The sequence below is a fragment of the Neofelis nebulosa genome, chromosome 3 (genome assembly GCF_028018385.1).
Source record: "Neofelis nebulosa isolate mNeoNeb1 chromosome 3, mNeoNeb1.pri, whole genome shotgun sequence".
Taxonomy (NCBI): domain Eukaryota; kingdom Metazoa; phylum Chordata; class Mammalia; order Carnivora; family Felidae; genus Neofelis; species Neofelis nebulosa.
The window spans coordinates 49,969,740-49,992,287 of record NC_080784.1 but is presented as its reverse complement, the minus strand read 5'-3'; the positions used below and the strand labels follow the sequence as shown (position 1 = coordinate 49,992,287).

Genomic DNA, 22,548 nt, shown 5'->3' with positions numbered 1-22,548 from the left:
TGTGGAGAGCAGCCGCTTAACTAATTGGCAGTGACCTTGCAGTCTCAGGGAGCCAGGCCTGCATTTCTGGGCAAGTCGGGCCCTGCTGGTGCCACGCAGCACACTCCCCCCCTCCGAGCCTAGGCCCTTTCAGCCCCGGTTCCCGAGGGGCCAGCGCCGTGCCCACTCTGGGACCGCCCAATCAGTTACTTGGTTAATCCCTTCCCCTCAGCTCCAAGCATCCCTCCCCGTCACCTCTCTAAGGAAGGAACCAGAAAGGTTGTGATTATCCCCAACTATAATTCAATGTAATTCAAAAAGCATTTCTTAAGGCTCTACACATTTGCAGCTCGTCGTCCCCCCACACATCACCCACTCGGGATCATTCTGTTGCCAGCACCTGCCAGCCCAGAGGCCCGCTGATGTGGGGCTGGCTGTCAGCCGGGGGGATGGAGGGGTGCAACAGAAACTCATGACCCTGTCTCCCTTACTGTTCTTTTCACTAGTTCAAGGACTTTGATCCCTAGAGCTAGGCAGATTCTGCTTACCTCCTGTGTGGCCTCTGGGCTCCACTGCTTTCCCCAACCTTGCTCCTTGTAGGCCAGTTCATGAGTGGCTGTGGCTACTTTTGTCTCTCCTTCCTCCCTTCCCCTTCCCTCCTCCCCATCCTCCCTTCCCCCTCCCCCACCTTTCCTTCCTTCCTCCCTCCCCTCTCCTGGTCTTCCCTTCTGCTCCTCCCCCCATTTCTGCCTTCCTATGTTTTCGGGGCCATGCCAGGCTCCAGAAGAAGGAAGAGGGTCCCTGTCCAGCAGAGATTCATAATCTGGTCAAGAGGAAAGAGATAAACACAAACTAGGCACAGCGTGATATGGGATCTGACAGGGGTCCATGCTTGTCCGCTTGAGGAGCCCAGAAGACCACTTGCCTATGGGGGCCCCAGGATCTCAGGACGATCGGGAAACCGCATTACATAACGCAGGGCTGGTGAGGAGGGTGGTGAGGGGTGTTGGGAAATGAGAGGAGATGGTGGCAACGTGCTAAGGAATTTGAACTTTGCCCTGTGGAGAAGCAGATTTTTATTTAAAATATATAATTCTGGGGGCGCCCGGGTGGCTCAGTCGGTTAGGCGTCTGACATCGGCTCAGGTCATGCTCTCATGGTTTGTGGGTTTGAGCCTTGCTTGCTGGTGGTGCAGAGCCTGCTTCGGGATCCTCTGCCCTCCTCTCTCTCCCCCTCCCCCCCCCCAAATAAATACACGTTAAAATATGTATATTTATATGATGCTGCTCACAGGACGAAGCACAGGTGTGAGCTGGGAGGCAGCAGAGCAGTCTGGATGAGGCCCGGGTAAACGTTTCAGAACTGGTAATGCAGCGAAAAGGTGACCTGATTGGTAGCATTTGCCAATTTCCCCGGTGTAAATGCTTCCATGGCTGATTGCCAGTTGCCCATGTGGCTTTGCTGAAAGTGGATTAGGGGAGGAATGGGTGCTGTCAGCTTGTGAGAGCTGGTTCCGGCACACCACTGCCTGGACAGTGGTTCGGACAGACGCGGCGGGGGTGAGGGGTGTGCAGATTTCAGAGTCAGACTTCACAGGACTTGCCTCCAGCTGCTTCTGACCCTCGACCCTCAGGGTCTGGCCCTGCAGCCTCACCACCGGCACCCGGAGATAGCAATATACAAGGTGCGCAGAAGCACAGAGTTTTCAGATGTGTGTTTCCCTCCAAGGGGCTTCTGTTACTGTCCAACCTCTTAAAGGGTGTAGCTTTCAAAACCACATTCTTTGTCATCTCTAACCTGAAACTAAATTATTCTCCAGCTTCTCCACTTTGAGGCATGATCTCAACTTTTTCCTTTTCTCCCAGCCTTCCACTTCAGTGAATCTCCTTTCCCTGTCTGTGTGTGTTACAGAGTTGGCTGTTGAGCAGGGAAATTTGGCACTGTGACCAGTCAGTGCTTCAGTTGGGTATTTGACTGGGTTTCCCCCATTTTCTTAAGAGGTTAATGAGGGGGCGCCTGGGTGGCTCGGTCGGTTAAACGTCCGACTTCAGCTCAGGTCATGATCTCGCGGTTCGTGAGTTTGAGCCCCACGTCGGGCTCTGTGCTGATGGCTCAGAGCCTGAAGCCTGTTTCAGATTCTGTGTCTCCCTCTCTCTGACCCTCCCCCATTCATGCTCTGTCTCTCTCTGTCTCAAAAATAAATAAACGTTAAAAAAAAAAAGAGGTTAATGAGGAGGGCAGATGACAAGCAGGTGAATTCATAACCTGTCAAATGGTTTCTCCACCGACCGAGGATCCAGTGTCTATATTCACTTGGGGACCGACTGCTATTTTAATTGGCCCTTGTTCACACCTTTTAATTTGACATTAAGGAGTTTGTGGTTATCAAACAAGAAGCTCCAAGTTAAGCACAGGAGTGGGAGACATTTGGACTTTAATTTCAGGCCACAAAGGACCCCTGAAATCTGCATAGGTTGGTAAGACATGCCAAGTGTAATGAAACACAACTGGTGAAATGGGATAAATGTGAAGTTCTTCACGAAGATGAAAAAATAATCTTCCCCAAGCTAGGATGAGGAAGATGTACTTTAGCAACAGCATGGGTTAAAAAAATGGGGTTTAAGTTATCTGTGAGCTCACTGTTAGTCACTGTGACATGGCTGCCAAAAAGATCAATGCATTTTGGGGCTACTAGAAAATCCCTAAAATAAGAGTGGTGACTTTCCCCGGGGCTCTGCGTAGACGTGACCACATCAACAGCACTGCTGGCCCAGGCAGCCGGGGGGTTTGAGGGGCTGCATTCTAGGGGGAGGATATGCAGAGCCCTAGGACCCTGGGGACTCTGTCATATGATGCAGGAGAGAAGGGAGAGTGGAGTCCTGGGAAGTGAGGACAGCATTGCTGGTTTCAAACGGTTATAGGGCCGGTCATGCAACAGGCAGACCCTACTCGCTCATCCAAGTCAAGGATTGAAAAAACTGCAACGGAGAGACAGGAGGGAAGAGGGTCTTTACATTTGCAGGACCACACACTTTCCAGAATATCTGCACTCTTGCTATCTTGTTGATTATTTCCCAAAGCAGGTGTCCTTCCCATTTGGAGGAGGAGAAAAAGTGACTGAGCAGCTTGCCTTTGTTAAGTGGCACAGGCAGGACCAGAACTCAGATTTCCCATCTTTTTTAAAGTTTATTTATTTACTTAGAGAGAGAGGGGGGGGGGGGCAGGGTCAGAGAGAATGAGAGAATCCCAACCAGGCTCAGTGCTGTCAGCACAGGAACCAGGAGATCACGACCAGAGCTGAAACCAAGAGTTGGATGCTTAACCAACTGAGCCACCCAGGCACCCCTCAGATTTCCCACTTTAACCCAACAAATTCAAGTTTGTGCTTACAGCTCAAATCCATTCAGCAAGCCCCCCCCGCATCCCCCCACCGCCCCACTCTGGGCTTTGTCTCCACACACGCAGAGAGGATAGCTCAGATGAACACTGCTTTTCTGTGTGGCCCCAGTATTCTGCTCAAACAAAAACTTCCATGTAAGCTCATTAGTTTCTAGCCAGGAACTAGAACACCAGCCAAGGAACACCAGCCTTGGATATATTAACATGCATAATGATGATGGCGATGTAAACTTCTATTTCTTTGTCATCTCTTATGGCACATTTGATAAACAGGAAAAAAATCAATAATATAAAGAAAACGCCTCCACTTTTCTTCCCACGAGAAAGTACAAAGCCAGTTCCAACAGTTGTCCCCTCGTCTATGACCACATTGAAAACAGCTAAAACATCTTCGCGAACAAGCCTCTCCACCTGCCAATCCCCAGTCTGCTCCTCTTCACAAATCCAGTATACAAATTTGCTTTATATAAACACAAATCAAAACCATTAAACATGACCATGGCCCCCATCTGTACCCTGCAGCAAATCAGCTTTCATTTTCCTGCGAATTGGATAGAAGAGCTATTTAGATGCCCCGTCAGGCAAGCAGGATGCCACCTGTGTGTGAAAATACTTGAGGAAATTAAAAATAGTTGGAGAAATCCTGGGCAGGTAAAAATGCTAATAAAAACAGCTTTGAGGTAGCACTACAAATCTATTAACTAAGTCAAGAAACCTGGAGAAAAATAATAAAGTCTTATGTTTATGGCCTTGAAATGAAACAGTCACAACTGGCAGAGTTGATTGAGAATTGGCTTTCTGAAGCCGAGCTGGTCAAATATAAAGCAACTCAGTGTACTGACCTGGTCACCCAACTTGGGGAAACACATCCCATATATCTAAAAGGGGAGATCACAGAGCATTTGCACAAAGATGTTCATACCTGTGTGATTTATAACAGTGAGAGAGTAAAATCAGAACGAAATCCTCAGAGCAATGGTTAGGGGGGTTCTAGGCAATATCGATGATGATAAACTCTATGATTAAAGTATGAGCAGTGGTGATGCATGAAAATCTTAGTATAAAAATGTTAAGTGACGGGGAATGAAGCTTACATGCTGATTATAATGACGTAAAAATATATCTACATTTAGAATGACGTATAGATAAAAGATATTAAGTTCTTTTACTGTTAAACTGGTTAAATATGTATAAAAAAAATCAGTGGCTTCCCTACAGATAGAAGGCAGCCCTCTTTCCATCGTCCATCTCTACCTCCCCCCGCAACACGGTCCTCCTTTCTGTGCTCTGTGCATAGCTCAGAGAGTGGCCAATCTCCCGGCCCCAAAGCTAGACTAGAGGGCAGACAGTCCCCGGAAATCCAGATTTCTGGATCCTCTCCACAATCAGGATTAGGGGTGAATAGGGTAGAGAGATATATCAATATACCTGCCGAGAGAACCCTGGGACTACAGAATGTTACCTTCAACCGTAGACAGTCCTCTTAAGAGAGCAGAGCATTGGCAGCACCTGTGTACCTGAGACCCCGATTCCCTCTCCAGCCCTGAGCATGTGTCCCCTTCCTCCCTCCCCCTGTGCATGCCCACCAAGGGCTCACTTCCGGGAACTAACAGCAGTTAACGCAGAGCACTTCCCTGGACCTTCCTGGGCCAGCACCTCATGTGCACACTGAGTCGGTTCAATCAACCCTAATAACACACCTAAAAGGTAGTAGGTACTGTTCTCATTCATCCTACAGATGAAGGAGGTGAGGCTGAGCAGAGTGACCTCCCGAAGGTCATACAGCAAGTAGAGAGCAGAGCTGTGGCTCAGGCAGAGCCCAGATGGGTGCCAGGTGAGGTCTCTTTACCCCTACACCCTGCAGTGATGTGGGGGCCAGGGCTGGCCATGAAGGAGGCCTTGCTTGGCCCCCAGACACTCCCAGGGTACTGTGCTTTGAGATTCTGGATTCTAATTATTAAAAAAGTAGACTGTTGGATCTGAAACATGTCTCAAATAGCACCTGGTCCCATGGCTTCCTCACCCTGGCTGTGTGCACATATGTCAGTATATATATTGACAAAGACTCTCTCCTTGATCAGATTTCAGTTGGGTTCCTTTGGGTCCACTGCTCGACTAGACCTGAGGTTCAGCTTCTACCTCTATCCTCAAGGAGTCCATCTTTAGCAAGAATACTGCTAGGTAGGCTTAGCCAGTATTCCCCACCTTCTATAGCTGATTACTCTTGATATCTGATCAAACCTCCTGCCCCCCACCCCATCCCCATCCACTAGGTAATATTTGATGGCTCTGGTCAGCCTTCAACAGGAATCCTGTTAGGTCCATTTACATAAAGAATCACCCTACCCTTGGGGCGCCTGGGTGGCTCAGTTGGTTAAGCGTCTGACTCTTGGTTTTGGCTCAGGTCATGATCTCACAGGTCATGAATTTGAGACCTGCTTGGGGCTCCACACTGACAGCACAGAGCCTACTTGAAATTCTCTCTCTCTGCCTCTCCTCTGCTCTCTCTCAAAATAAATAAATAAACTTAAAAAAAAAAATTACTCTGCCCTCTTCACAATTTTCCATCCACTGATCCCTACGCTGCTCCTTAGCTATAAATGCCTATTTTTTCTTGCTTTATTTCAATTTCTTTCCCCTACTGCAAAACCCCATTGTTGTAGTCCTCCTGAATAAAGTCTGCCTTACCATCTGTAACAAGTGTCTGAATAATTTTTCTGTAACAATCTAGATCTAAGTATATGCATACAATGCAAAGCTCAGTCCCACCCTAGTGAGTGGAGACCTCTAGGGCTGGGTCCAGCCTTCTGTATGTTTAACTGACATCCCTGGTGATTCTGATACAAGCCCAAGGGCAGTGGGGGGGTGGGGACAGCCGGTTTGGCCCCTGTCTCTCTGGTGAGAACTGAGCTTCAGAGAAACAACATGTGTGGGGATTCTTGGCTGGAACCCAGATCTCTCGATTCCCTGGCTGTAGGCCTCTCCCTACCAGGACGGGTTTGACAAATATTCAGTACAGCGATGGGTCTCACAGCATTGCAGTCAATTCTCACACGCAGGCCCTTTCTGGGTGACTCTGAGTATCTTATTTCAGAGCACAGTAGTGGTTTCTGTTTCAGTATTTTGTTACCCAAGCCCATTATTGGGAAATGGACAGAAAGAGAAGAAGCAGGTGGTTTCATTTATTCAGAGCTCAGAAAATTGGGGGGAACTCTTTTTAAAAACGCCAGCCACGGTGGTCTGAGGTCAGGCTCCTGAGCTCAGAGGTGAGAAACCCCCCAGCTTAGAGCCCTGTTTCCACAATCTTTCCAGCCCCTGCTCGAACTGGTGCAGGATCTTTTTCTTCCCTGGTTAGAACAACAAAACAAAACACAAAGGGAAAATCCAACCCCAAATTGTCTGAGCCTGAAGGGAGGCAAAGTTACTGTTCGACACTTTTAAAAGAGCTATGGAAGGGAAAGTTCTCATGGATCCAAAGTGGGGCATAGAAACTAAGCCAGGTGGCCAGATGAGGCCAGGAAAGAATGAACACGTAGGGTCTGCTGTGGGGCAATATTTGAGTAGGAGGCCCTGTGAATCAGAGTTTATGGGCTCAGCAATGAGTGATTCAAAAAAAAGGAAAAGAAATGTAGGGTGTTTTCCCATAGCTCTGTCCTTCTCACTGAGCTACAGAGCTGCACTCATACATTGGTTCCTGTCTGCCTGGAAAGGTCATTGCCAAGGAGACTACTTGGCATATATAATCAAATTTAATGTAAAAACTCCAAAGATCATATGCCTCCTCACTACACAAATACACTGCCGTGGTTGTAACTAGGTTGTATGCAGAAAAGGAGACACAGAGGAATTAAAACAGTCATAGTAGAGAGGTAATGAAGTTTTCCTTTCTGATGGGTTTGGCTTCAAGGATGAATAGTTCTCAAAAATCGCTTTGACTACCTGTATAGATATATTTGACCCAAGCCTGAAAATAACGAGGTCCCCACTACCTACTTCAGCCCCAAGGGTGTTCTCTAGCAGCCCAGTAGGGAGTGGAGAAGTCACAATCCTGGGCTCTTGTTAATAAAAGTCATGAATCCAGCTCCCCCCATGGCGGGTATAAGTCTATGTTTGGCATAACGGTCCTCAACTCTTTCTGCGTTTTGTTCTTCTTTCATTGGTTTCTGAAGCACACAGGAAGTCAGAAAAAAAGAACAGCAACCCCCTTCTCCACAGCTTCACCACAGACTTGAGGCAGAAGGGAGAGAGTACAGCAGAACCCAGAAAGTGCTCTGTGGCCCAGAACAGGCTAGGTGAGGGGAGCGAGCCCTGGGGCCCTTCCCCTCCCACAGGGCTCAGGCAGGAGGGCAGTGTGGGCCTTATGTCCACCGCCAGGGCCTCGAGAGCCTCCAGAGGCACCCAGTTCTACTCTTTCCTTCTGGCGACCCAGAATTTTCTCCTTACATACCCATACAAAAACTATAGCATGAAATTCTTTTGAATCACATTTAACTCAAAGGCCGCAATGATCCTTCGATAACTTGGCCAAGTCACCTCACCTGTGGGAACCTCAATTTTCTCATCCAAAAAAGTGAAGAGATTAGGGGATAGGAATGTGTTTCCAACAAAGTCTTGAGCATGAATATTTCAAACTGTTAAAAGTGATAGCCTAGTTTCAGGAGGAGGTTTATTTCTGCCTTGTTTGGCAGAAAATGCTTCGATGTTTACAGAACTCCCAAAACACTTTTCAGGGGCCCTGAATTCCAGGGTAAAGCTGCAGGACCAGATTAGATGCTTCCTGAAGTGCCCTCTTGGATCTAAAATTTTGGGAGGTAAAATCATTAGCCACAGGGAAGCCCCTGGGTTGTTGAGGGAGAACTGAGAGGCCGAGAAACAAAATGTGAGGGGCAGGAAAATGGTTGGGGGTGGGGAATGACTTGAGATATTGGTATCAGGGAAAACAGAGCAACTAAAATTATAAACTCATTGGTGGTGAGAATCACACTGAAGGGGGCTTACAAATGAACTGTTTGGTTTTTTACCTCCTTTGTTTTATAGATGAGGCCAGAGGTGTTAAGTGACCTTCCCAAGCACACAGAGCTGAACTCTTGGTTGTGGGGAACAGAGCAGGGATCTTTTGAAGGGTATAACCACAGGACTGAAGGCTTTTTCAGGAGGCCCTTGTTACCCATGGTAGACCATCTTGTGGGTACAAGAGTCCAAGTGATCCCATAAAGACTGACCATGCAGGTAACACCAATCAGGTACAGAGTTAAACACAGGAGGAGGCCCCTGTACTCTAGAACCTTCCACACCTGCATACAATCCCTCTCTGATCTTAACTTCACCCTTCCCACCATGGATTGTCCTCTTGGGAAAGGCTTCTTCCAACCTGAGCCTATGTTCTTATGTGCCCAGAATGTAGACAGGGCATTTACATTTTAATGGTGGCCTTAAGTAGAAATACTCATCCCTCACACATGAAGTAGCAAGTGACAGTTCACAAAGCCCTTGCCCTGTCTCCTCCCTCTTCCCTCTTCCTTTCCAGGGGAGGGGACGCTAGCTCAGAAAAGGTAAAGGCCCACACTCAACAGGCTGCAGAAAAAGGATCAGAACTGAGGCCTCCCAACTAGCAGCCAAAGGAGGCTTCTAGGAGAGAAGAGTTGGTATCATAGTGGGTTTGGAAGAAGCACGTCTTCCGGGTCGATCCTGCCCACTCAACCCATCTAGGACAAATCCTGTTACTGACCTGAACCTCAATGAGCTCACTCACAAAAGTTGAATGTGCTCATACCATTCCCTAGAAGGGTTATGAAGATGAACAAAAATGATGTATATAATAACATTTGGTAAACTCCTTAATGTCAAGTGTTGGTCATGATCACAAATCGTCTGTGTTCCTCTGGCTCCATCAAGCATGTACACAAACATTTCAATGACAGGGACTCATTCTTGTCAAAGACAACCCATTCATTCCATGTTTTGGACCATTTTTAGTACTGGAGAGTCCCTCCCTATGATGTGTTAAAGGAGTTTTTCTACAACTGCTACTGGTGGGTACGGGCTCTGCCTTGGGAGTTGCCAGGCATGAACCATGCTCCCCTGCTTTGCCCAGCAAGTCCTGGTTCCAAACACAGGACTTCAGAGACACAAGACTATTTGGGGTAGGGTGTTCCTAGATCATTCCATACCAAGACAACCTGTAGTTCAGACACATTTTATTTTCATTTTTTTATTTTGAAAGAGAGAGAGAGAGTGTGCATGAGCAGGGGAGAGGCAGAAAGAGAGGGAGAGAGAGAATCCCAAGCAGGCTCTGCACTGTCAGCAACCATGAGATCACAACCTGAGCTGAAATCAAGAGTTGAGTGCTTAACCACATTTTAATGCCCACCTCAAGAAACCCATAGAAATCAGTCTGGATGAGCTTTGCTGACACCAGTGATGGCAACTGGATACTCCAGAGCCCACTCAGTCTTTCAGCAGAGGCCTTGGGTGGGGGCGGGTGGGGGGGGACAGTCAAGCCTCCCCAGGCCTGCCTAGACCTGACTAGCCTGAGTCCACCTGAAGCTGTCTGGGTCTAGTCTTAAGCTCTTAGGATTGTAGAGCTACATGTAGGCTTGGAAGGTACATGTCCCAAAATATTCTCCCATAGCTTTGCAATCACAGATGTGGCTTCTGCTGGACTCTCAGTCCACTCTGAACTCTGGTCTCTGCTCATCCCTGCACGGAGTTGGCAACCACATCCCCCTTCGTCCCCACAGCACTGGCTGAGCAGACTAACCTCCCACTCTCGGAATCTATTCTTGGCTGTCAGCATCGCCATCATTTGTCAAGTGTCTAATTGCCATGGCTGGGTGCCAGGTGAGGGGAAGAAAGAACCTAGAACAGAGGCTACCCTGCATGCTGTCACGGTCCATGACCCTGTTGGGAACAAACAGGTCATATGGGCAGAGCACTGAGCCAGATGTGGATGGACATGGTAAACTTGGTAGACACAGGGCTCACCAAAGGTGAGAAGCAGCGCTGAGTGCATAACTTGGGGTGGGGAGAAGTAGCTCACCATGGGTGAGGACTGTGGAACAAAGGAAAGAACACAGCCCCACGAGGCAGGTGTAAGGGCTTCCCATGTTCAAGTTCTAATCCTCAGGACATCAGAATTGACCATATTTGAACATAGGACCTTTAAAGAGGTGTGTACAGAGAAAAGACCGTGTAAGGACACAGCAAGAAGACTGTCATCTACAAGCCAAGGAGAGAGGCCCCAGAAGAAACCAAGCCTGCTGACACATTGATCTTGAATTTCCAGTTTCCAGAGCAGTGAGAACGAAATATCTGCTGTTTAAGTCACTGAGTCCATGGTATCCTGTTAAGGCAGCTTGAGCAGGACTAACACAGGAAAGGGATCTGAGTTCTGTCTCCCACCCCTTCTATACCTAGTGGCTGGAAACTTGAGAAGTCATTTCCACTCTCGTCCTCCATGGCCTCCATGTTTGGTGCTCAGAATTTACCCGCAGGGACCAGCCCAGATGATCAGAATGGTGTGGGATTTAGCATTGGAGGGGGGTCCAGGAGATCACCCAGTCTAGTGGCTTCCAAACTCTGAATGCTTCTCAGGTGTATGCAAATATAGGAGGCCTACTCTAGATCTATCCTTCAGAATAAATGGGTGGGGCGACAGTAGGAATTTTTATTTTAACAGGAATTAAGAATGAGAATGAACAGATCAAGTGGCTGAGGCTGATTCCAGGGAGGGAAATGAGCTGCCCACGTCTGATGCTCGGAGCAGGGCAAAGCTGGGACCTGTGTGAGGTCTCCTCATCCTGGGCTGCATCTGGCTCTAGGCCTTCTTTGTGTGTCCAGAGCAGAGTAGGGGGAATCAGAACATCTGTCCTGGTAGGGACTGAGCTACCGCCCCTTTCCCACTGCCCTCCGGGCCCCTGGATGCTGCAGGCTAGAGGCATTTCCTTGTCCATGTCATCTTGTCCTGGACTCTCAGAATGGCCGTTCCTTCCAGCCCCTTCCACCCTCATGGGTACAACTAACTCTGGGACTGTGACCAAGTCAGTTCACCTCTTTGGGCCTAGGGTCCCCTCTGTACAGAGAGAGAGAAAGGCTGGACTCTCAGGTTGCTTCTGGCTTGGTTGTGCTGTCTGATTATAGCACCTTGGGGCTGGAAGGCCGTGAAGACACCTTCCTGGTGCACCTGGAGAAACGATCCCCTTGGATCATGTGGACAGGGCCTTGTCATAACCATGTTTTCTAGTTTCTGCATTTGGCGCTTTGGCCTGTAGGGCCTTGCTGACCCTGGAAGGACTAGTGTTAGCCAGTTTTTGAGAGTATGACTTTATACACAAACCAACCAATCTGGAGCCCCCCTACCACCCCTATTCCCCTTGTTTATTGGGCTCTCACCCTTCGAGCATGAGCCTCCTACTCTAATTACTCCAGGGCCATGTGCCACACAGCTGGGGACAGTCTCTATGCCCCAGAAGCTGCTGGAATTATTCCAATTAGCTAATCCTAGACCTGCTTTCCCTGCTTCGTCCATCCTTCCCAAGGAAGCCACATTACAGGCTCTTGCCCACATTTTCCCCCTCTGTCTGTGTCTCCTGACCTGCTCTGTGCTGCTCTGTGTGGTCCCCCTGCACGGCACGCTCTGCCTCCTGTTTCTTGGGACTTGCGAGTGTAAACTTCCTTTGTGAATCATCTCTGTGTTTGCGTATCTTGGCAAACCGGCCTAAAACAAATCCTGAGTCTCCTCAGATCAGGCCTGCCATGGCCTGACCCTCTGGGCCTGTGTGCAACCCCTTTTGGGGTTCACATATCCTCCAGTCTATCTCCTGTATGATGTACAAACATTTTCATTGTCTCTGTGTACCACCCATGAAAAAGGTTTGCAAGCCCTGACCCAGTCAACTTCCAGTCCAGCAATGGAATGTCCCTCTTAGCCCCCATGGCCCCCTCAGCCATGGGGCCTTACTGCCTTATGCACCAGGCTTTTCTACTTCTAAGGAGCTGGAAAAGTCTGCATGATGCTCGCCATAAACTTGCCTCCTCCCAACTGTTGGTCCCTGGTTGGATTCCTGACCTCTGGGGACATTCAGGATTAGCTGAATTCCACTTCAATAGGACAGCCCTTCTGCTATTTCAAAGAAGTTCTTGGTTCCCTTGAGGCATTTTTTCTCCTGTCTAAACATCCCCTAGTTCCTTCATTGTGCCCCAGAAGTTGAGAATCAGGCTTTTCATGATTCTATGGCTCTAAAAGATTGCATCTTAAGGCCCATCTCTGAGGGTTAAGTTTGAAGAAGACAGAACCTTGACCTACAAAGATGCCTGACCTCCATGTGACCAGCTCTAATTTTTCATGAGATTTCAAATGTGAAATCCCTAGTTTTTAAATGTTGGTACAAACTTAAGAAATATGGTAGCTGCATGGAGCTGTGGGTCCTCTTCCAGCTCTTTGCCCAAGGCCAATTCCTCTGGATGGCTTGGCTACTCCTCAGTTGGAGGGGATGGAGTTTTCCCAACACTGCTTGCAGTGCCTCCACTGATGGTTGTCATGTGAGAGTGGATGCCTAATCTCCACATGCCCACTGCTATATTTTCATGGGAAGCTGGACATTCAGATTTTTAACATGAACTCTTTAATCTTTTTTTTTTTTAATTATTATTTTTTTAACGTTTATTTATTTTTGAGACAGAGAGAGACAGAGCATGAACGGGGGAGGGTCAGAGAGAGGGAGACACAGCATCGGAAACAGGCTCCAGGCTCTGAGCTGTCAGCACAGAGCCCGACGCGGGGCTCAAACTCACGGACCGTGAGATCATGACCTGAGCCGAAGTTGGCCGCTTTACTGACTGAGCCACCCAGGCGCCCCAGAACTCTTTAATCTTTAAATGTTGGCATAAATTGACAAAATATAGTGTAAACCAACAAAAACACATCTTTGGATTGCATGGAGCCCCAGGACAACTAGTTTGCATCCTGTCCCAAGTCCCAGCCAGGGTTACCTTCCACTTCAGGACAGAGTGGTCACTCAGCTCTTCCCCAAGAGCTTTCTCAGCTATAGTATTCTCTGACCATAGCTCCCTGTGCTGGTTAATTTTATGTGTCAGCTAGACTTGGCTATGGGGTGCCCAGATATTTGGTCAAAGATTATTCTGGGTGTTTCTGTAAAGTTTTTGGATTAGATTAACATTTGACTCAGTAGACTGAGTAAAGCAGATTGCTCTCTCTAATGTGGGTGGGCCTTGGCCAAGCAGATGAAGGCCTACTAGAACAAAAAGGCTCACCTTCTCCTGAATCTGAGAGAGTTCTTCTGGCCTGACATCCTTTCAAGTGTAGCATTGGCAGTTTCCTGACTTTTGGACTCAAATTAAGACTTCAGCTCTTCCTTAGTGTTGGGCCTGCCAAGATTAGGGAACTATCCCATGTGCTCCCCTAGGTCTCCAGCTTGTTGTTGCTGATCTACATATACTAGATCCTGTTTCTTTGGGGGACTAACACACTCTCCTTAACCAAAAGAGAGATATAAATATGAAGAAGAAATTAAACATTGTACCAAATGAAGATACCTTTTCTTATTCTCTGCCTGATCAAATATACCATATTTCCAGTATTTAATACAACAGAATAACAATAACAGCTACCATTTGTCAAGCACTTTTTGTGTGTTAAGTTTTACATATATATATATATATAGGTTTTACATATGTGTTTTACATATATATAAGCATGGTGGTAAGTTTTACATATACATAAGAATTTATGTACATATATAATTATAAATTTACATATTTTATATAAATTTATATGTATTTATAAGAATATATATACATTCTTATTTGAGTCAATCAAATATATATATTCTTATTTGATCAACATAAAACCCTGTCCCCTTACCAGAACACATGAGTGTCATGAGGACAGGGGCCTTCTCATTACTGCATGCTTGTGCCAGGACCAGTGTTTATAAGGAGGAGGTACTCAATAAATTTTGCATTGAATTAAGGAATGAATTATTATTATTTTTTTTTTTTAAATTTTTTTTTTCAACGTTTTTTATTTATTTTTGGGACAGAGAGAGACATAGCATGAATGGGGGAGGGGCAGAGAGAGAGGGAGACACAGAATCGGAAACAGGCTCCAGGCTCTGAGCCATCAGCCCAGAGCCTGACGCGGGGCTCGAACTCACGGACCGCGAGATCGTGACCTGGCTGAAGTCGGACGCCCAATCGACTGCGCCACCCAGGCGCCCCAGGAATGAATTATTTTTTTAAATAGATACTATTACTATCCCTGTATCACACATGAGGAAATGGAATCTCAAAGGCACTAAATACCGGCCCAAGGTCACAGGACTAAGAAATGGTGGAGCTGAGACACAACCCCAAGTTCATTTCAGTTCAATACCCACACTCCTGATCCTGTGCTTGTTCCCACTGCACATGGAAGAGCCAGGCCCCTCCCCACTGCCTGACCTTGGCATTTACACCTACAGCTTTCTCAGCCAACAAGGATGCCCTGAACGTAGCTCCTTCATGGCCCAGTGCCCCTCACTCACTCCCACACTGATAGGTCTGTGACCAAGCCATCCACTGAGGTTTCTAAAGACTAATTTGAGAGTCTAACCACAGTTTCATCTTTAAAAATAAAGACAAAAGCAAGAGAGGAAACCCACTGCAGGGTCTTGGTTCACCCCATTTTTCTCAGAGCTTTTTCAGGTAATAGGAGACACTGGCTGAGTCTCAGCTGAGAGGCCAGAGTCACAGAGGCTGACCTCTCTTGGCCCTTGCTAAGAACGTTCTGAGGAAATGTGCACGATTTGAAAAAATTACCACCTCCTCACATTCTGTCTCTGTAACCCCATGTGGGTCAAACCACACAGCAGGCCAGCAACTGAAAACAGGTGGTAAGTAGAATTAGGTATGGCTCACAAAAGGGACAACACAGCAAGTATACGGAAGACGTGGGAGAGAGAAAAGGGTGAAGGCGATAAAGGAAGGGCTCCAGACAGACCAAAACAAGGTGAGAACTTGCATGGTCATGGGGGCACAGTCAGACCCACGTAGGGTGGAAGGCACAACAAGGGATGATTTGTAACTTGATCTTGAATGGAGCCACCAACACAAGTTTCTTCATTTGCTCCTTAATAACCAGACCCTCCCACAACCAAGTATCTGGAAAACTTCCCTGATTGCTTTGCTCCCTCACAGAAGCCATTTCAGTCCAAAAACACATAGGGTCCACACATCTGCTTTGCCCCAAACTACCAACAGTCTGATTGCTCTTTCTACCCCCAAAGCATCAATATCCTAGTTCAATGGTTTCAGGACAACACAACCATTCTGATAATGACATAGTAAGGTATGAGGAAAGCTTTGCAATCAGGGTGTTACAGCTCCTTCCTTAACCCCTAGGAGCTCTGAGACCACAAGCACAACACATCCTCAGTGGGAACCTCAGTTACTCCATTGAAGCACTGGGGGCTGGATCGGCTCTTACATTCTTTGGCTGAATTCCTTCATATATGAACTCTGTGCTGCTTGACATTGAGTTCTTTGCAGGCCTTGGAGTCCCTGAGCCTAGCACAAGGACTTGCCAGAGTGGGGGCCCCTAAATGCTTCAGAGGGGATCCCATGATTACAGGATGGTATAAGGGGAGCTATAGGGCAGGTGGTGAGCGGGAAGGGGTCTTAGGTTAAGACCTTTAAGAAGAGGGAAGTGGAGGCTGGAAAACATTGGGAAGAGCGAGGGCATAAAGAGGAGATGATATTCCTTTCTTCTTTTATCCCAATATCACAGCTCTGTTTATTCTGAGAAGCAACCAGCTGCAGCTCCAAAATAGATATGCTGAGAACCGCCTCTAATGACAGAGAGTACTTCTGTGGGAGCCAAGGTTAGAACAGCCCTTTTCAAGGCATGGGAGCAGAGAAGAGCCTAGAAGGGAGACACTCCTGGGGGCCTTTCTACTCCCGCCTTGCTGGCTCCCCTCCTCCTTCCTCCCAGCCTGAGGCAGCAGTGGCTCTTTGCAGAGTCCCCAGGACATAACAACTAGCTGACCAGCTGCAGAGCAGAGCATGGCCCCTCAGTCACTGGCATCTCCAGTGACAGTGTTTAGCTCTTCCCTGACAGATGGTCCCATGGCGGGGTGTGACAAATGGCTTTCCTCTCCCCAGACCTGAATATCCTTTCCCCGCAGCCTTTCTGAGCACAAGAGAGATAATGAGACAGCCCAACAGAACCAGACTTTGTTAGGCATGATGTGTTAAGAGTTCGTATACAGGCACAAATTAATAATGCACCAAATGGAGTTAAGCCAACAAGGAAGAATTTATTCAGTACTATTGCAATAGGGGAGAGAGATTAAACTCATCTCCAGCTATAGCAGAACCAGCAGGGGTTTATAGCCAATGGGCAAGGTGAGGGAATGGTTGCAAAATCACTAAGCGGAACTTGGTTAGCTGTCAAGGATGGAGGACTCTTGCTGAACTGAGCATGGAAGGCCGAGGATAAAAGGCTAAGGGTGAAGCCCAGATGAGAAGAGGGTTCAGTGGAGAGGAAGCAGAGAGATCAGTAATTTGGGGAAAAAGCTGTTCCCCTCCCTTACCTCCCTTGGAAACAAGCCAACATGGGTATCAGCCCTCATAAGAACCAACAGAGTGGGGGCATCTGGGTGGCTCAGTCGGTTGAGCATCCAACTTTGGCTCAGGTCGTGATCTCATGGTTCATGAGTTCGAGCCCTGCATTGGGCTCTCATCTGTCAACACAGAGCCTTCTTTGGATCCTCTGTCCTCTCTCTCTCTCCTCTCAAAAATAAATATAACATTAAAAAAAATTAAAAAAATAAAAGAACCACCTGAGTGAAATGATGGTCCCCAGCTACCTGGAACTAGTAACAAGAACAGCATGGGTTTGGGCCCACAGAAGGGCCAATCCTACCCACAAAGTAGACCCAGTCTGGTCCTGACTCTACCACATCCCATTTGGTAGGACCTCTTCGTCCCCCAGCACCAGATGAGGTGTCAACAGGACCCTGACAAGAGATTCCCCATCAATGCCTACCGCACTTTCAGGGGCAAGTATCTCTGTCTAGTTGGATATTTGGCTGAGAAGGGACAGCTGGAGAAGCCATGGTCAGTTTGTTCAGCAATTCACCATCTCCCTCTTCCAGGACATATGCTCTGGACTTGTTGTTTAACTGCCCAGAATTACAGGCCCTCTGTCTGCCTCCCTATGCTCCCTGCAGGGTCTCTCAGAGATGCCTGGACTTCTCTCAAAGCCAAGAGGGCCTCTGGACTCAGGCCTCACAGGACAAAGGGCCCTGATATTATTTCTAAATGAGTCATTCATGAAGTCACTCGGTGTGTGTGTGTGTGTGTGTATTTAAAATTATTAATTAGTGAAAGTAAACATTTAAAATACATCATGATATTTGTTGCCTTATATTGATATTTCTTCTTGGTTAACCCAGAGAGCCTCGAAAAATGGAAAAGACTTTCCTAGAATTTTAGACTTTCCTAGAATTTTAGAGACCCCATTTTCAGACAACCTCTACCTCTTTGAACTGAGGACTAAAATTCCAGTAAGCCTGAGTCCAGCCTCCCCTTCCTTCTCCTGTGCACCTAGTGTTATTTCTTAGGTTGCCGCCCACTGGACCCTCTGCACAGTCCCTGACCTCACTTTCTGACCAGCAGCACCCTCTCCTCTCCATACACACAGACCCACAAACCCAAACACCTCCTGACAAACTGGAACTGGAGACTCTGAGCTGGCAGGATCCTCTCCCGGCCTGTGTTCTACAAGCTCAGAAGTTTCAAATGGGACTTCTTGCCTCCCTTGGGGATACGAGCTCGGTCACAAGCTATTTGCATATAGCGAAGCCTGGCCTGCATAGGAACTTTTTTCTGGACCTGCCTCCCCAGGAGTGAGATTAGGTGGGGGGAGAGGGGGATGCAGGGTAGAAGACTGCCTGCTCTGATCTTGGCCTAGAATGAACCAGGATTTCTGGCAGACCCTGGTCCAGCCAGCTGAAAGACTTCCTCAACTTAACTAGGCAAAGGCTGGCCTGCCACCTCAAGACCCTGGGCACCCAAATCTAGAAGCTGGTTGTTGCCTGTAGAGACTGTGCTGTTTACTTATGAACAAACTAGGTTAGCATAAAAAGAGCAGGGGTGGGAATTAGTCCAAAGCCCTGGCCGAAGTAGGCAGCCTCCCCCTAGGGGCAGGTGATGCTCACTGGAATACCTGGGATGGTGACTTAGTCTCTTAGGTCTGCTATAAAAAATTACATCGGCCGGGGATGCTTAGAAAGAACAGACATTTCTTTCTCATCGTCTGAAGGCTGGAAGTCTGAGATGAGAATGCCAGTGTGGTCAGGTGAGGGCGCTCTTCCAGGGTACAGATTTTTCACTGTGTCCTACAGGATGGAAGGGAGCCCTGGGGGGGGGGGGGGGGTCTCTTTTATAAGAGCCTGATCCCACTCACAAAGGCTTTGTTTTTATGACCTAATCCCCTCCCACCTCCTAACACCATCACCTGGGGGGTTCGGGTTTCAGCATATGAATTCATGGGGGGTATGCATTCAGATCCTGGCAGACTGAGAGACTGAGGAGGTGGGAAGTGCTGAGAGGGAGGTGTCCTCAGGGAGGATGAACTAATTCTAGGGTCAGGAATGGGCCAGACTACCTTGAAATTTTCTAGACTCTGATTTGGGTCATCTTAAGGCTCAAGTGCCTAGTCTTGACTTGCCTGGGTTTCCATTTTCTGTTCATCACAGGAAGAGTCTAACAGGTGGGTCTTTGTCTTAGGGGAGAAGAAGCTGAGAAGCTTCATTGGAATGTTTGGAACGTGGCAGTGTAAAGAGATGAGGGAGGCGTTTCCAGAACTGACCTTAAGAACTCTCGCATTACTGGGGCAGTATCAACGGGAAATACTATAAAAACATAAGGCATGTTTGGGGTGGTTGTTTGGAATTCTCTCCGGACTACTAAATCTATAGTCTCTCATTATCTTATCCTGTATCTCAACCCTCCAAGGGTCCATTTTGTGGCCTTTGGACAGGAAGGTGGGTTTCCAACCACTAGGCTCAACACCGTCCCCATCATGAGGGGCATCTCTGTCCTCTCTTGTGTTTAGATGTGTGGTTCTTGCCTTCCAGGAGGCACAGACTATCAGTAATGATAACTTCAAATTAATAGACATATATTAGGAACTTTTAATGTGCCAACCACAAATATTAACTCACTTCTCAAAACAAAGCAAAAAGGTTGGTACTATTATTCTCCTGCCAAGTTACATGTGGGGGAACTGAAGCATACAGAGGTTAAAATAACCCTCTCAATGTCATGGAGCTGGGAAATGGCAGATCCTCCTACTTCCTTAACCAGCGCACCACCCCATCTTTCACGGAAATATATAGGACTTCATCACATTGTGGAGGAAAGCAGCCATGGCTTTGGCAGGTGCCTGTTCTTGCACAATGATTCCCTCCCCCACAGAAAGCATGTGCTTCACCATGCCAAGGTTAAGTTCTGTGTGCAGCCTTTTTCCCAGGGTCTCCTTCTGTCCTCCTTCAGCCTGGGGCTGGGCCACAGGGACTGTGATTATTATCAGTCAACAAGCATCATTGAGTACCCACTGAATGGGCAGACAGGACAGAGAATACAAAGGCAAGCAAAGTGTGAGGCAAAAACTCAACAACCAAGTTGGACAGGCAGAGGCTTTCACAGAATTCCACAGGGCAGAGTGTGGTGAGTGCTACAAGAGAGGCACAAATCAAATTACACATAGGAGCAGCAAAAGAGAAGGGAGTGCCCTCACCTGATGCGGAAGGGCAGCATGGGCATATGGATAGGTTTGTCAACAAAGGAGGTGGGTGGGGAGGTTGTCAGCAAAATTTAGAAGGAATGTGGGCAAAACAGCCAGAAAGTAAAGGCTTGGCACACTTGATTCAGTGTGCCAAGGCTTATAAAGGCAACTGCATAAGACAGATTTGCAAAGACCTAGGGACTGCAACTGGGAGGCCGATGCATTGATTAGGACAAGAAAAAGTAGAGTCTTGCCCAGGATGGGAGGTAACAATAAGGAGGAGATAAAGGGTAGAATGTTTGAGGTAGAATCCACAGGAATTGGTAGCCACTGGAGGGGAGCCCATGTCACCTACAACATTCTTCAGTCAATAGGAGCCTGGTGAGGCTATTCATCAAGTCAGAGGATGAGAAGGTTGGGCTGGAAAGTTATGTTTGAGACTGGGGCCTTCCTGGATGGATAGAGAAAGTGGGAGGGCCAACCAAGCTTCCTTAACAATGGCTCAAGAATTTATGGGCCCCATTCTGTTTAATGCCTGTGGCATTGAACACAATGACCCTCATCTCTACAGTCCCCTGTGCCTGCCTATCTAGGTCTCCTTGGCAGAGCCTGCTTCCAGTTCTAGCTCTGTCATAAAGCCTTCCTCCCCACCCCTCAATAAGATGAGCTCTTCCTCCCTGTTAGGCACGTCTTATGATGAACATGCTATGATCACTCTTTTGGACCACAGGTTTCTTGTAACCTGGGAATAGTACCATATACACTTTTTGCCCCCAGTTATATTTCACACAGGACTGGGATATATAGAGTAGGCCATCATTTAGTCAAGAGTATGGAATTGAATGGCCCAGCCCAATCCCCTGGGGTATGTGCTCTGCAGCTATGTGGGGCCCCTCCTTGCATGCCCATGGGATATCTCTTGCAACTCATGGTGGAGGAGCCCAGCTCTGTCCCTTACTAGCGTGTCACAAACAGAGTTCTCAGATAGGGAAACCGAAGGACTCCATAAAAATCTGCTTTTTTGCTCCTTTTCCTGCTGCCGTTCTTGCTGGGACCTGCACCTCCACTTTATACACACCTCATAATGTAAAGGGGATAGGCCCTCTTGTAAGGGACAAGGAGTTAATGATTTCTTTAGGATAGACAACATCTAAGGAAGGACTAGGTGAGAATGACCAAGGAAGCCATCATCTGTGTATTCTAGACCACCAGCATTAGACATCTCAAGTGATAACACCTGGGCCCTTGTCCTTGTTCTAACTGGTTCCGGGAGAGGACACGTATACCAGCCCATGATCCTCAATAAAAATCCCAGACCCCAAACAAAGACAAGTCTCCCTTCTTTCATTTCTGAGTCTCTCAGACACTCTCTACCTTCAATAAGCTCTGCTTTTACCGCCTACAGGCTCACATTTGATATCCGTCCTGTGCACAGCTGGGGACCCTCTTGGCTTTTTCTGTGGGAACCCCTGGGGGTCCTCAGACCCTGCCTGCTGGCACCAGTTCCAGCTATTCTGAAACTTGTCCTTTGTAAAATGAAACAATGATGGGCAGCTATTTGAGTTGACTTAAGGATTCAACTCGAGGTCGTATGTAAGATGTACAGACACAGGGGGACTGGCACAAGGCACTCCATGAATGGGAACAGGAAGGCAGGCTCTGGGTCTAATCTTAGCCCTGCAGTGGCCTGGGCATTTCCTTCGTTCCTCCTCTGCAGGATGAGGGAGAGTAATCTTGACCCGCAGGACTGGGGGTGGGTGAGATGACCAGTAAGAATCCACAGAAACATGTAACAGAGACACTTCCCCCAGGGGCTGTACCAGCTCAGCGCATGGCAGACTTTTCTGGGGCTTCTGCCAAGAGCCCTCACACAGCCTTCTCCAGACACAGGCACAGGCCAGACCTCACCTCTGTCTTGCCCAGGGAAGGTCCATGATGAGAAAGATGAAGATGTGCTCCAGGAGCACCATGGAGATGGGAGAGAGGGCAGTGCTGGTCCTGAATTAGGCTTAGTTAGCGAGGGAAGAGTTGTCAGAGGCCAGGCAGTCCAGACTTCAGCACCATGCAGGAGGCCCTCCTGGCCACTTTCTGCCTCAATTCTTCTAGGGATAAGGCACTTAATTCCTCAAGATGTTAGCAGCCTGCTCCAATGCTCAGAGCTCCAATGATAAGAAAGTCTTTTTTTTAGAAATCCTTTTTTAAGTTTATTTATTTATTTTGAGAGAGAGAGAGAGAGAGAGAGAGAGAGACAGAGGGAGAGAATCCCAAGCAGGCTCTGCACTGTCAGCACGGAGTCGGATGTGGGGCTTGAACTCACCAACCGTAAGATCATGACCCAAACCTAAGTTGGATGCTTAACTGACTGAGCCATCCAGGCGTCC

The 22,548-nt window shown here is 47.8% G+C and overlaps 1 protein-coding gene across 5 annotated transcripts in view; it reads right to left on the bottom strand.

Annotated features, from left to right (window-relative positions):
• PTK2B (protein tyrosine kinase 2 beta) overlaps window positions 1-22,548 on the bottom strand; it is a 125,445-nt gene that overhangs the window by 69,414 nt on the left and 33,483 nt on the right. Inside the window, exon 1 of one of the 5 annotated variants that reach the window (XM_058720739.1) lies at window positions 528-548. The exons of the other annotated variants lie outside the window; for them this stretch is intronic. The gene's annotated coding sequence lies outside the window, so the exon portion shown is untranslated. Of the gene's footprint in view, window positions 1-527; window positions 549-22,548 lie in introns of those variants that run through there. 5 annotated transcript variants of the gene reach the window in all.